The following is a 13,797-nucleotide window of genomic DNA, read 5'->3' as shown; positions in this document are numbered from 1 at the left end:
GCGTAGGGTCCTTTGGCACACTTGTGCCGGGTGAAGGTGACCTCGTCCCCTAAATACAGGTCACGACCTCTGTGTCCCTCCGGTAGGTGGGACTCAACGTCTCTCCTGGTCACGAAGACGTCGCCTGGGGTGCGGTGATCCCTGATGAAACCCCACCCATGCTGCAGATTGAACTTTATCACAGTCCCGATGGTACGGGGACCATGCGCTGCACGGGGGTTTCTCCTGGTCCGGCTCTTCTGCTCCGCGCTCCTTATTTGGGCTTGTTGTTCCCGGACCCGCCTCTCTCTCCGCTCCCTCTCAAAGACCTCGAGCTGCTGGCGGCAGCACTCTGCACGCTCCGCTGCGGCTGCCCGAGTCTCCTGAGTGAACCCCATGAGGTCTTCTCCGGTGGGATCCCACTCAAACTGGGTCTCTTCTAGCGGGGGCGTGATCCTCTTTATGGGCTTTGGAGCCGGGATCAGGGGTTCGCACATGGCCCTTGCTTTTTGCAGCTCCAGCTGGATGTATTCCTGGGGCCATACGAAGGGCTGCCCATCCGGGCACGTATGCTGGGCGAACAGGTCCTCACCCAGGTGCGGCACTCTAGAGGTTGAGGGCGCGTTGATGGTAGCTGCGCCCGGGTCGACCAGGCCTTGCGACCAGGCTTGGGGCACCTTAAAGGCAAAGGGCACCGTAAGAACGGCGGCGCCCGTGGTTACTCGGCCCTGCGACCAGGCCGGGGGCTCCGCGGAGGTAGGGGGCGCTGTTGGTATTGCGGCGCCCGGGGGTACTAGGCCTTGCGACCAGGCCGGTGGTATTTCCTGCTTGGCCACGCTCGAGGTCGAGGCGTGTGACGTCACAGGGGTCGCGGCTTCCGTTTGAGGCCTAGTCGGCGGCGGTGACGATGCAGCGACGGGCACGGCAGGGGGAATTTCGGGCTCTGCGACGGGGAGCTGGGGCAGGCACGCGGTTTCCCAGCTCGGGGTAGTGACGTCCCCTTTACCTGCCTCCATTCGTTCGGCTCCCTTCTCGGCGCCGTCTCCGGCCTTCAGTCCTCCTGCGCCATCCTCAGAGGCGGTCTGTCTCCTCGTCTCGGGTGGCGTGCTCCGCTGACGAGTCTCGGTCTGCTGGGCCATCTCTCGGCTCCACTCCGCCAACGTCTCTCGTTGCACCCGGGCCAACCTCTGTGCGAGGCCCTCCAGCGCAGTCTGTGCACACTCCCGGTCTCGGGGGAGCTGTGTTAGGATCTCCAGCAGGCCTTCTGGAGTGGCGACCTGCAACAGGCTCCTGACCACTGGGTCGGTGTTGCCTGGAGTGGCGGCCCGCATCAGGCTCCTGACCACTGGGTCGGTGCTGCCTGGCTCTCCCTCCATCTCCGGGTAGGCTCTCTCTGGACTCTCTTCCAGACGTCTTGTCTCCGGGTGCGCTCTCTCCAGACTTCTCCAGGCGACACCCATCTTTGCTCTCTTCTTCTGTCTCCGCCCACATCGAGGGTGGTCCCGGGGCAACTTGGTGATTGTCAGTTCCAGGGGCAGTTCTCTTACGCTGATGGACACTTCCAGCATCACAGTCTCTGTTGGTGGGCGCGGTTTCCGCTTTTGGCGCCATTCTTCGACCTGGCCCACGATGGGAGGTGGCCTTTTGCCACCCTCTGGCACGCCCATAATGGCGTCCGCTCTTCCAAGGCGGGAAATCTTCGGAAATGGCGGGAATCGTCTCCCAGTGGCGGGAAACTCCATGGATGGCGGGAAAAAGCTGCAAATGGCGGACAACCGGCGGGAAACGACCTGTGATGGGGCCCGATGGCGGGGACCCTCCGGAACCGGCGGGAGACTTCTTTTTAAGGTAACGATGTACTTTTCTTCAGGCACGCAGTACCCGGTTGTTGCGGGCACGTTATCCTGCCGACTACGCCAAAGTTGACACGCCCCCTGGGCCAGTGTTGTTGGGGATACCCGGAGCCGGATCAGATGGGGGTTGTAGTCTCCGAGTGGCTGTGACCCGGTCCGTGCCCAGGGTGTCAAGCTCAGTGTGTGGCAGTCCTTATGATGTTACTAAAGTTCTTTATGTCGACTACGCCACCCGTTGAATTGCGATCACTACGGCCGCCGCTGCAGCAGGGTCCGCTGAGGCTGATGGTGTTTGTGCAGCCCAGGTAGAATAACCCCCAACGGGAGGGGTATAGCCTCAGGGGGTCAGGTGCAGAGGATGGTGGTTGTGGAGGTGCAGTGAGGATGGAAATGAGAGTCAGAGTCGGGCTGTGCAGTTCAGGGTTTGTTTACTTACTGCTGTTCTTGAACCGGTCACTCCGGCCTTGAGTGACCACCCGAGCCGTGCTGCGTCCACCAGGTCCTGGACTCGGCCAACCCCCAAGTAGTTCTGGAGCGTGGTTCTGAGCTCCCTTTCTGTCCTGTCCTCGTCTCTGGCCTTCCCCACCAGGGATCCACCTATGTCCGGCTCCCTCGGGCCTCTTGGTGGTAAACCCTTGTCTCTGGGTTCCCTGACCCTATGCGTGGTCTGCCTTCCGGGTGGATATAGTGGGTGGCCGTGGCAGATTCTGCCCACGGCCTCCGGTTCCTGGCTAAGGTGTGCTGTAGCCCCTGCCAGCTTGGGATCCGGTACCCTGTTGCCAACTCTTCACCCTTTGATTTAGTTTGGGCTCTCAGAGTTCCTTCTTTCTCCCCCTCTGGGTCTTTCTCCTCTCTCACTCTTGGCCTTGGGGCTGCTCTGCTCCTCTGCTTTCCTCCACTGCTCTGCAAAAGACTGACAGACTGACCAGCCTTCTGCAAAAGACTCCTCTGCAAAGACCCTGATCTAAGATGGTGCCCACCTTATATACTCCCTCTATGTGTGAGCTCAGGTGACCAGCACCCAATGAGCTCCTAGCTCTACCCAGACTGCTCCCCCTATCTGCCCCTACACTACTGGGATGTTCCACCCCCCTCCCACTCCAGCCAGGAACAGACACTGTCGTACCTGCACATAAACTGGTGGGAGTACCGTCGGTCTGTTCCTCGGAAATGGGATGTGTGTAGTGCATGCAGCTAACCGAGCTCAGTTCCACACTCCATCCTTACCCGGGAGTGGAATATCACACCTCTGGCTGAGGTGCAATACCCCTGTAGCAGCCGAATCCTCAGGGTGCTACAATACCATTACTATGTGGCCCTTACACCTGATATATAGGAGCTGAGTACAGGCGGCTGCTGGGGCCCCTGATACCATTACTATGTGGCCCTTACCCCTGATATATAAGGGCTGAGTACAGGCGGCTGCTGGGGCCCCTGACACCATTACTATGTGGCCCTTACACCTGATATAAAAGGGCTGAGCACAGGCGGCTGCTGGGGGCCCTGATACCAGTACTATGTGGCCCTTACACCTGATATATAAGGGCTGAGTACAGGCGGCTGCTGGGGCACCTGATACCATTGCTATGTGGCCCTTACACCTGATATATAAGGGCTGAGTACAGGCGGCTGCTGGGGCCCCTGATACCATTGCTATGTGGCCCTTACACCTGATATATAAGGGCTGAGTACAGGCGGCTGCTGGGGCCCCTGATACCATTGCTATGTGGCCCTTACACCTGATATATAAGGGCTGAGTACAGGCGGCTGCTGGGGCCCCTGATACCATTACTATGTGGCCCTTACACCTGATATATAAGGGCTGAGTACAGGCGGCTGCTGGGGCCCCTGATACCATTACTATGTGGCCCTTACACCTGATATATAGGAGCTGAGTACAGGCGGCTGCTGGGGCCCCTGATACCATTACTATGTGGCCCTTACACCTGATATATAGGAGCTGAGTACAGGCGGCTGCCGGGGCCCCTGATACCATTACACTGGTGCCTTGTTATTAGGTCAATTCCATTATAAAACATTGTATCCGTCATTGTTGAGCTCTGCTGGGACTCTGTATCCCGCCTGCATTGCATAATGGGGCCCCTGAATACTCTGCACATAAGGGCCCATAGCTCTAATTATGTTGTTTGCAATAGTCGCCCTCCTGCCACCCTGTAATATCGGGTCCGTGCCTGGTGTGGCCCCTATGACTTAATGTCCCCCTGTAAGTGCAGTACACCAGTTATCAGTCTACACGGCCAGGGTCCGGGACCCCTGTTGTTTTTGTACTGACTTTGTAATATATGCTCATTATCAGGGCGCCCTCTTCTCAGTCATCCATCTAATCATCCGTCTGTCTCATCCATATTTGCCATATGGAGGTTTCCAGAAATAGGGCAGAACCTACTGGACTTCTGTGAAAGTTGACGAATCTGTTGAGCGCGGCTGAAGCCTCCTGGGAGCCGAGGTAAAATCAGTGGCCGTGGTAAAATTGTGGAGCGGTGGGGTCTGAAAAAGGAATCATGGCTATAAGGACAACGTTTGCACAAAGTGATTTCTTTCCTGCCCAACAGCCACTGTGTAAACCTGACAAAAATGCCCCCATCTATCCATCCATTCATCACTCTCATACTCTGTCTATGCAGGTATGTATCTCATCATTCTTCCTTACGGAGTTTCACATGGACCAGTCGGGGCTTTGGTCAGAACTCCCCCACAAAACTGGATTCGGTAGTGTGCACTGACGAGGTCATAGGCTTAGTAGACTGCGCCTCCAGTTGGCGTACACACCTGATGCACGACAGAGGGCACATTCACTCTGTCTGGACCATTATAGTCTATGGCCACGTCAGATCATATGCCCGAATCCCGTTCAGGTAAAGGCTGCAGCAGGTGGCTGCTGCCTTCTGTGCCCCTCTCCTCCGCCACTGCCGTTCCCCCCAACACCCAGAGCCACAGTGTATGTATATATATATATATATATATATATACACTACTCAAAAAAATAAAGGGAACACTTAAACAACAGAATATAACTCCAAGTGAATCAAACTTCTGTGAAATCAAACTGTCCACTTAGGAAGCAACACTGATTGACGATCAATTTCACATGCTGCTGTGCAAATGGAATAGACAATAGATGGAAATTATTGGCAATTATCAAAACACTTTCAATAAAGGAGTGGTTCTGCAGGTTGGGACCACAGACCACATCTCAGTACCAATGCTTTCTGGCTGATGTTTTGGTCACTTTTGAATGTTGGTTGTGCTTTCACACTAGTGGTAGCTTGAGATGGACTCTACAACCCACAGAAGTTGCTCAGGTAGTGCAGCTCATCCAGGATGGCACATCAATGCGAGCTGTGGAAAGAAGGTTTGCTGTGTCTGTCAGCGTAGTGTCCAGAGGCTGGAGGCGCTACCAGGAGACAGGCCAGTACACCAGGAGACGTGGAGGGGGCCGTAGGAGGGCAACAACCCAGCAGCAGGACCGCTACCTCCGCCTTTGTGCAAGGAGGAACAGGAGGAGCACTGCCAGAGCCCTGAAAAATGACCTCCAGCTGACCACAAATGTGGATGTGTCTGCACAAACGGTTAGAAACCCACTCCATAACGGTGGTATGAGGGCCCGACGTCCACAGATGGGGGTTGTGCTCACAGCCCAACACCGTGCAGGACGCTTTGCATTTGCCACAGAACACCAGGATTGGCAAAGTCGCCACTGGCGCCCTGTGCTCTTCACAGATGAAAGCCGGTTCACACTGAGCACATGTGACAGACGTGACAGAGTCTGGAGACGCCGTGGAGAGCGATCTGCTGCCTGCAACATCCTTCAGCATGACCGGTTTGGCAGTGGGTCAGTAATGGTGTGGGGTGGCATTTCTTTGGAGGGCCGCACAGCCCTCCACGTGCTCGCCAGAGGTAGCCTGACTGCCATTAGGTACCGAGATGAGATCCTCAGACCCCTTGTGAGACCATGTGCTGGTGCGGTTGGCCCTGGGTTCCTCCTAATGCAGGACAATGCCAGACCTCATGTGGCTGGAGTGTGTCAGCAGTTCCTGCAAGATGAAGGCATTGAGGTTATGGACTGGCCCGCCCGTACCCCAGACCTGAATCCGATTGAGCACATCTGGGATATCATGTCTCGCTCCATCCACCAACGTCACGTTGCACCACAGACTGTCCAGGAGTTGGCGGATGCTTTAGTCCAGGTCTGGGAGGAGATCCCACAGGAGACCATCCGCAACCTCATCAGGAGCATGCCCAGGCATTGTAGGGAGGTCATACAGGCACGTGGAGGCCACACACAATACTGAGACTCATTTTGACTTGTTTTAAGGACATTACATCAAAGTTGAATGAGCCTGTAGTGTGTTTTTCCACTTTAATTTTGGGGGTGACTCCAAATCCAGGCCTCCATTGGTTAATAAATGTGATTTCCATTGATGATTTTTGTGTGATTTTGTTTTCAGCACATTCAGCTTTGTACAGAACACAGTATTCAATGAGAATATTTCATTCATTCAGATCTAGGATGTGTTATTTCAGTGTTCCCTTTATTTTTTTGAGCAGTGTATATATAAATATACCAGGATGGGGGATATTAACAGAATTGGGGGACATTACCCCTATAACAGTGTAAGCAGCAGACCCCCTCCCCCTTAACAGGGCATAATGACCACATTTTTTGCTTACATTTTTTTTCTATTTTCCTCCTCTAAAACCTAGGTACGTCTTATGGTCCGGTGCGTCTTATAGTCCGAAAAATACGGTATATGCATTCAGCATATATATACTACTAGCTATTGAACCCGTTCTACGCCCGGGTGGCGAGCATTTTTATTGGTATATGGTCTCCCATGCTGGTATGTGCTGCCCCCCTCCTTGTATTTGTGCTGCCCCCATCCTGTCCCCACCATCCAATCCTGGTATGCGTGGTACCCCTCACCCCCAATCCTGGTATGCGTGGCACCCCTCACCCCCAATCCTGGTATGCGTGGCACCCCTCACCCCCAATCCTGGTATACGTGGCACCCCTCATCACTATCCTGGTATGTGTGGCACCCCTCATCCCTATCCTGGTATGTATGGTACCCCTCATCCCTATCCTGGTATGTATGGTACCCCTCATCACTATCCTGGTGTGTATGGTATCCCTCATCCTGGTATGCATGGTACCCCATCCCTCATCCCGGTATGCATGGCACTCCATCCCTCATCCCCAATCCCGGTATGCGTGGCACCCCTCATCCCCAATCCCGGAATGTGTGGCACCCCTCATCCCCAATCCCGGCATGCGTGGCACCCCTCATCCCCAATCCCGGCATGCGTGGCACCCCTCATCCCCAATCCTGGCATGCGTGGCATCCCTCATCCCCAATCCCGGCATGCGTGGCACCCCTCATCCTCAATCCTTGTATGTGTGGCACCCCTCATCCCCAATCCCGGTATGCGTGGCACCCCTCATCCCCAATCCCGGTATGCATGGTCCCCTCACCCCCCAATCCTGGTATGCGTGTTACCCCTCACCACCCAATCCTGGTATGCGTGGCACCCCTCACCCCCGCAATCCTGGTATGCGTGGCACCCCTCACCCCCCAAATCCTGGTATGCGTGATACCCCTCACCGCCCAATCCTGGTATGTGTGGCACTCCTCACCCCCCAATCCTGGTATGTGTGGCACCCCTCACCGCCCAATGCTGGTATGCATGGTACCCCTCACCCCCAATCGTGGTATGTGTGTTATCCCTCACCCCCCAATCCTGGTATGCGTGGTACCCCTCACCCCACAATCCTGGTATGTGTGGTACCCCTCACCCCCAATCTTGGTATGTGTGTTACCCCTCACCCCCAATCTTGGTATGTGTGTTACCCCTCACCCCCAATCCTGGTATGTGTGGTACGCCTCACCCCCAATCCTGGTATGTGTGGTACCCCTCACCCCCCAATCCTGGTATGTGTGGTACCCCTCACCCCCCAGTCCTGATATATGCATGGTACCCCTCACCCCCCAGTCCTGATATATGCATGGTCCCCTCACCCCACAATCCTGTTATGTGTGGCCCCCTCATCCCTTTCACACTGTACACACATACACAAAAAAAAAAACAGTTATACTCACCTTTCTTCTCTGTACTCCAGCGCTGCTGCGTCCTCTTCTGCCAGAGGCCGGGGGAGGAGTGCGGCGCTGGAGCACCGCACTGTCCGGCGCCATTTTGCTGAAGACACACTGTAAATGTGTCTTCAGTAAAATGACGCCGGATAGCGCAATGCGCATGCGTCGATCTGACGCCTTCACTCCGCCCCCGGTCTCCAGCGAAGAGAGGCGCCGCAGCAACGCTCCTCCCGGTCAGGTAAGTATGTAAGTATGGCGCCGGAGATCGCGGTATGCGTTCAGTGTCTACGCATCCCGCGATCTCCGGCGCCATACACCTCCTCTTACCTGTAACGGCTGGATGCCTGCTTCTCTCTGGAGCCAGGCTGCGCATCACGCATGCGCAGTTTATCGAATCTTCAGACAAAGACACGCATGCCGCCTTATATATACTATGGTAGATCGGCCCACTCAGTTGCACACAGAAGTAGCCACCGGAGCGCCGTCTCCTTAAGTCTCTCACTGGTTTATTTGTAGATGCTGCATAAGCCAGTGAGGAGTTAGCAAAAATAAATACGTGCTTTCTGACCTAAGGAAAAACAAAACATAACATACAGCCGTGTTGCTGTGGGGATCTGCCCGCTCAGGAGAACAACCATCCACTAGTTCAGCTTTTCCTTCTCAGGACACAAAGCGCTGGAGTTCCTCTCTACAGCCCTACTGAACACTCAATGCCTTAGAAGGCCGACTATATACATCCTAGTCCCCACCCTGGGGTGGAGATATGGTGAATGACCTCCCAACCCGTTCTATGGTCGTTCACAAAAACCCAGCCCTTAAAATGGCCGATTAATCCCTCTCAACACATAGTGTGCTGGTGTAAAACTTATGGGCTTCAAATCACTGAAGCTAATAGCCTCAGTGAAACATACCTCCCCTCCAGCACTTTGCCAGTGACTTTGTCACCATGTATATATAATCAGCATACTGTATATATATTATAAGCATACTCTATATATCCTTTTAAAAGCAGAAGTGTCAATAAATTATTTTTATCAGTTAACAAAATGCAGAGTAAAGTTTGATGGATGAACCAAGATCTCAGTAATAATAATTGTATTTTTTTTTTATTAATATTAGGATAGAAGGGAGGGACAAAACCAGGAACAGAATCAGTAGGCAAACTCATAGTCAGGAGGACAGCCGGGGTCAGATACCAGGTGATCAGTAACCGCCACGTCTGCGAGCAGTATGAATACCGCGGAGCCTGGTGACAGAGGTGATACTGAGATTGTCCGGGCAAAGATGTAACAGTCAGAAGGCCACCGGTAGATGGTGAAGGTCCTTCTGTACAGCTCCAGCAGTGATGGTGGATCTGCTGGACTTCAGGGCGCTGGATGCGGAGGCTTACCGTCTTTTAGATGTCTCTAGGGGAACGGTGACAACACGCAAATACGCGAGCAGCCCTGGATAATCCACGCCGGCAGGATGATAAGATCCGGCGGAAGATGGAACCTATGAGAAGAGAAGGAAATATAATGTAAGTGATGGGACTCCATATGACATGATACTACTGTGCGGTCACTGTGGCCGGACGGCAGAGGAATCTCATCACACAGAGGTCAGGGATCATCGTCAGCCATCATACATGTGACAATCCCATCTCCGACAGATGACATCTGCTCCACATGAATTATTCTCACTGACGACATCACACAACATGGAGATGACTCTCACACTTACCTCGTCTCTTTTTCCCCTTTTTCCCATTTTCTGATTTTTCGTTGTCAGCTGGAAATTCTGATCAGAAAGAAGAAAAAACAACAACTCACTAAAGACATATTGTTATGGGGTCTGCATTGTATCGCTCCTGTATATAGTACATAGATTGTTCTAGTCCTGTCCCCTATAGTCCTGACAATCTGGTATTACACAATAGGGCAGAATAAGTCCTATATACCGGACATGACCTCATATGAGGGGCATTAGATGTGTCACTAATATGGAGCAGTGAACGCCCTGTGTGCCGCCATATGGTGCATCCCTAATGAGCGATATTCTACTATAGGAGACGATATCTCATTATGATGGCGGAGGTTACTGGATGCAACAATGTATCACAGAATCCATGATAATACTGTACAAAATTACAGAAATGGAGACACAGTATGGGCCATGGGCAAAGTAATTGGGTTCCTTGAAACATGGATAACATAGGAGACCCATTAAAGAAAAACCATGTGGAAATATTTCACCCTTGATGACAACATTCACATTGTTTGTGCTATAGACATGTACATACCTGACAATGGGGACGAGGACGGCAAGCTGGTTATAGCATCGTCTCTAGCAGATTCAGGAAAAGATCCTTTCTGCCTGTTAGGAAGAAGAAAAACGTGTAAATCACAAGTAAATTCAGTATAAATGGGATTGTCTCACTAGAAGAACCCCAACTATAAGGCTTAATAGGACATATGAAAGTCATAGTGGGGAAGTCTCCTGCTCAAAACTACCTTCTATGGAAACAACTAGCAACAATGGCCGGCATGTAATACTACATATCTCCTGCAGTGTGGGCAAAACTAACAATGCCTGACCGGCAGCAATTATGGGTTGTTATCTCCAGCGGATTCTGAAGCCAATAGCCAATGACCGCTGATCATGGGGCGGTGGATGCTGCATTCAATATTATGGTATTTATGTCCTATATTTGGTATTGTGCACATATATTAGCTTGGAGCTCCCAATAATGACCCCATAATCTACTCACATTTCTGAGATGTTTCTGCTGGATGCCGGGGTACACTCTGGAGGAAACTTGATAGCGGTGGTACAGAGCTAAAAAAGGACAAAAATAAGATATGAAATTCAATTTTTTACTTTTAGAGGTCTTTTTATGTATTCTGGATTTATTGATCACTTACTTTAGAAAGCCTTTTAGAGGATGTTGCAAAATTTTGGAAGAAAAGGCTCTCATTATCCTCACTTGTGTCCTCCTCCTCTGAGACAATAGGCTTGTTTGTATCAGCGTGATCTACAAGACATAGGTAATGAAGTGTTATTAGCGGTTGTCAGTATAACACAGTCACCATTTATCACTACTATTAATGGGAACCGATTGTCACATATTATTGAAGACGAGACAAACAGCCGCTTAGTCTAGATGACGTCTTCTACTTACTGATAAATAAGCTGGTGTCCTCATCTGAAACAAGCCGAGGAATGTACTCCGGCTTCTGACTTAGAAGGTTTTCAAATTCTAAGTCACTCAGGAATGGATAACTCTTGATCTCAAATGCTCCTCCTGGAAAAAGAAAAACAAAAGTGATGCGGACATTGTTAGAGGCTGCTCCATATCTGAACAGTATATCTTAATCTTAAGTAATGACAAAACCGAAGGAAACAAACTGAAAGTTATATTATGGAGAATTAGAAATAGGCAAGCAGATAGAGAAGTGCTGATCCTCATGGACAGGAGCGAAGAGTCCTCGTTGTAAAAAGTGAATATTAATACTAATAAAGTATATCAGTTACCTGTCCCAAGTCTTTGTGCAGGATTTGTTCTGAGCAGGTCATTAATAAGGTCCTGAGCATCGGGGGGAGGAGCGCGATCCCAATCCCAAATTATGTCTCCTGTTATATAGAAAATTACAGAAAATAAAACCTCTGTTTTGGACTGTAAGATAAAGTAGAGGAAATAACTAAATTCATGTAGCCAGTCAAAGCAATGATCGGATTATTCTACTTACCAGTGACAATATTTTTATAGAGCTCAGATAGGGAATCCCCATGAAATGGTACATATCCCACCAGAAACTCATGCAGGATGATTCCCATTGACCACCAGTCGGCAGGTCTTCCATAGCCTTTCTTCAGAATGATTTCTGGGGCCATGTAAAGCGGGGTGCCACAGTCCTGGAAACCAACAGAAGGTAGAAATGAGAATCGATGAAATTATTATTATGACAAGTTCTCGACATAAAAACTCAATGACAGAAGATAAAATATCAGTTGAAAAGTTCTCTAGAAATGAAGAACGTAGAGAAGAGACAATAGTGTGATGAGATTTGTAAAGAACCATCTAAGTTCCTGTAAGTGATGCCAACCTCATGGTCCTGGAACTCTCTGGCGATGTCCTCCAATGATTCCTTGTGGGTGTTGGTTTCTGGTATCATGACACCAACTTTTGAAATCCCAAAATCGGCGACTTTAATGTGTCCAGCCGGTGTAATCAGGAGGCTGTGAAAGAGAAGATGGTTTTAGGCTCACGGGCTGTGTGGTAATAAATGATAACTTTCCCCCCTTTATTAAACTATAGGGGGCACTTACTTCTCTGGCTTCAGGTCTCTATGCAACACACCATAGCTGTGCAGGTATTCCACAGCAAGTATCGCTTCAGCAAAGTACAGGCGGGCCAAGGGGACAGATAAAGGACCCCTGGTGCTTAGGAGGGTCCCACAGTCTCCACCTATAGAAGAAAGGAAATATGAGCGGTGAGGGGTTTATACAGCAGATCACCACGATGGATCATGAGAAGTGAGCGGAGACATTGGGGCAGGAGAGAATATATACAGATATAATGTATAGAGCACAGAATATTAGTCTGAGGTCATGGTGAGATGTCGTCCATGTCACTAATAAAGTGATGTCTCATCTCGTCTACAGCTGGCGATACTGACGTGCTCAGTGCGGACATACAGGGAGATCACACACATCAATGAATTTCCATAATATCTATAGTAAATGCTCTGCGGGGATGTAACCGTCCACGGGGACAAGTCCTAATGATATGAGCGCTGATAAGATGTCAGCAGACATGGGCTGAATATAATACATGTACATGTCCTACCTCCTACATACTCCATGACCATACACAGGTGAGATCTAGTAGGGAAGGAGCAGAGCATGGAGGCCACAAAGGGACAGTCAGCGAATGTCAGGATGTCCCTCTCCAGATAGGCCCCTTCCACATGTTTTGGAGTATCCAGGTCCCGCTTGGCAATTTTCTTCATAGCGAAGATCTTCTGTGAGTCTTTATGGTGAACTAAGTGGACGGACCTGGAGAGAAGAAGAAACCATGGTTTATAGTGAATCCTTATTAACAGTCCTTCTATAGAAGTCATTATATGATCTTCTGTACTAATGTTTAATACCAGAAGTCCGACCATTACTGGAAATCCACATCTAGAAATACATGAAATAATACTACATAGATCATCTATGGGAGGGTCTACACAATACCACGTCTGCCGGACCCTCACTCAGGTCACATTATCACCTATGGGAAATCTGCACAATGCCACGTCTGCCGGACCCTCACTCAGGTCACATTATCACCTGTGGGAGGTCTGCACAATGCCACATCTTCCACACCCTCACCCAGGTCACATTGTCACCTATGGATGTCTGCACAATGCTACGTCTGCCATACCCTCACCCAGGTCACATTATCACCTATGGGAAGTCTGCACAATTGCACGTCTGCCAGACCCTCACCCAGGTCACATTATTACCTGTGGGAAGTCTGCACAATGCCACGTCTGCCGGACCCTCACTCAGGTCACATTATCACCTGTGGGAGGTCTGCACAATGCCACATCTTCCACACCCTCACCCAGGTCACATTGTCACCTATGGATGTCTGCACAATGCTACGTCTGCCATACCCTCACCCAGGTCACATTATCACCTATGGGAAGTCTGCACAATGCCACGTCTGCCGAACCCTCACCCAGGTCACATTATCACCTTTCACCTCAGATCATGTTCCTATAATAACACTGAATGGCAGAGCGCAGAGGATGAAGCATTATCATAGGGAACCCTGAGAAATGTGGCTTATGCCAACTGAAATCTCACCCAAAAGATCCGCT

This window comes from Phyllobates terribilis, unplaced genomic scaffold (genome assembly GCF_046119375.1).
Source record: "Phyllobates terribilis strain yellow unplaced genomic scaffold, ASM4611937v1 Scaffold_19__1_contigs__length_20705806, whole genome shotgun sequence".
Lineage (NCBI taxonomy): Eukaryota > Metazoa > Chordata > Amphibia > Anura > Dendrobatidae > Phyllobates > Phyllobates terribilis.
The sequence above is the reverse complement of the archived record's forward strand: the minus strand, read 5'-3'. Positions refer to the sequence as shown.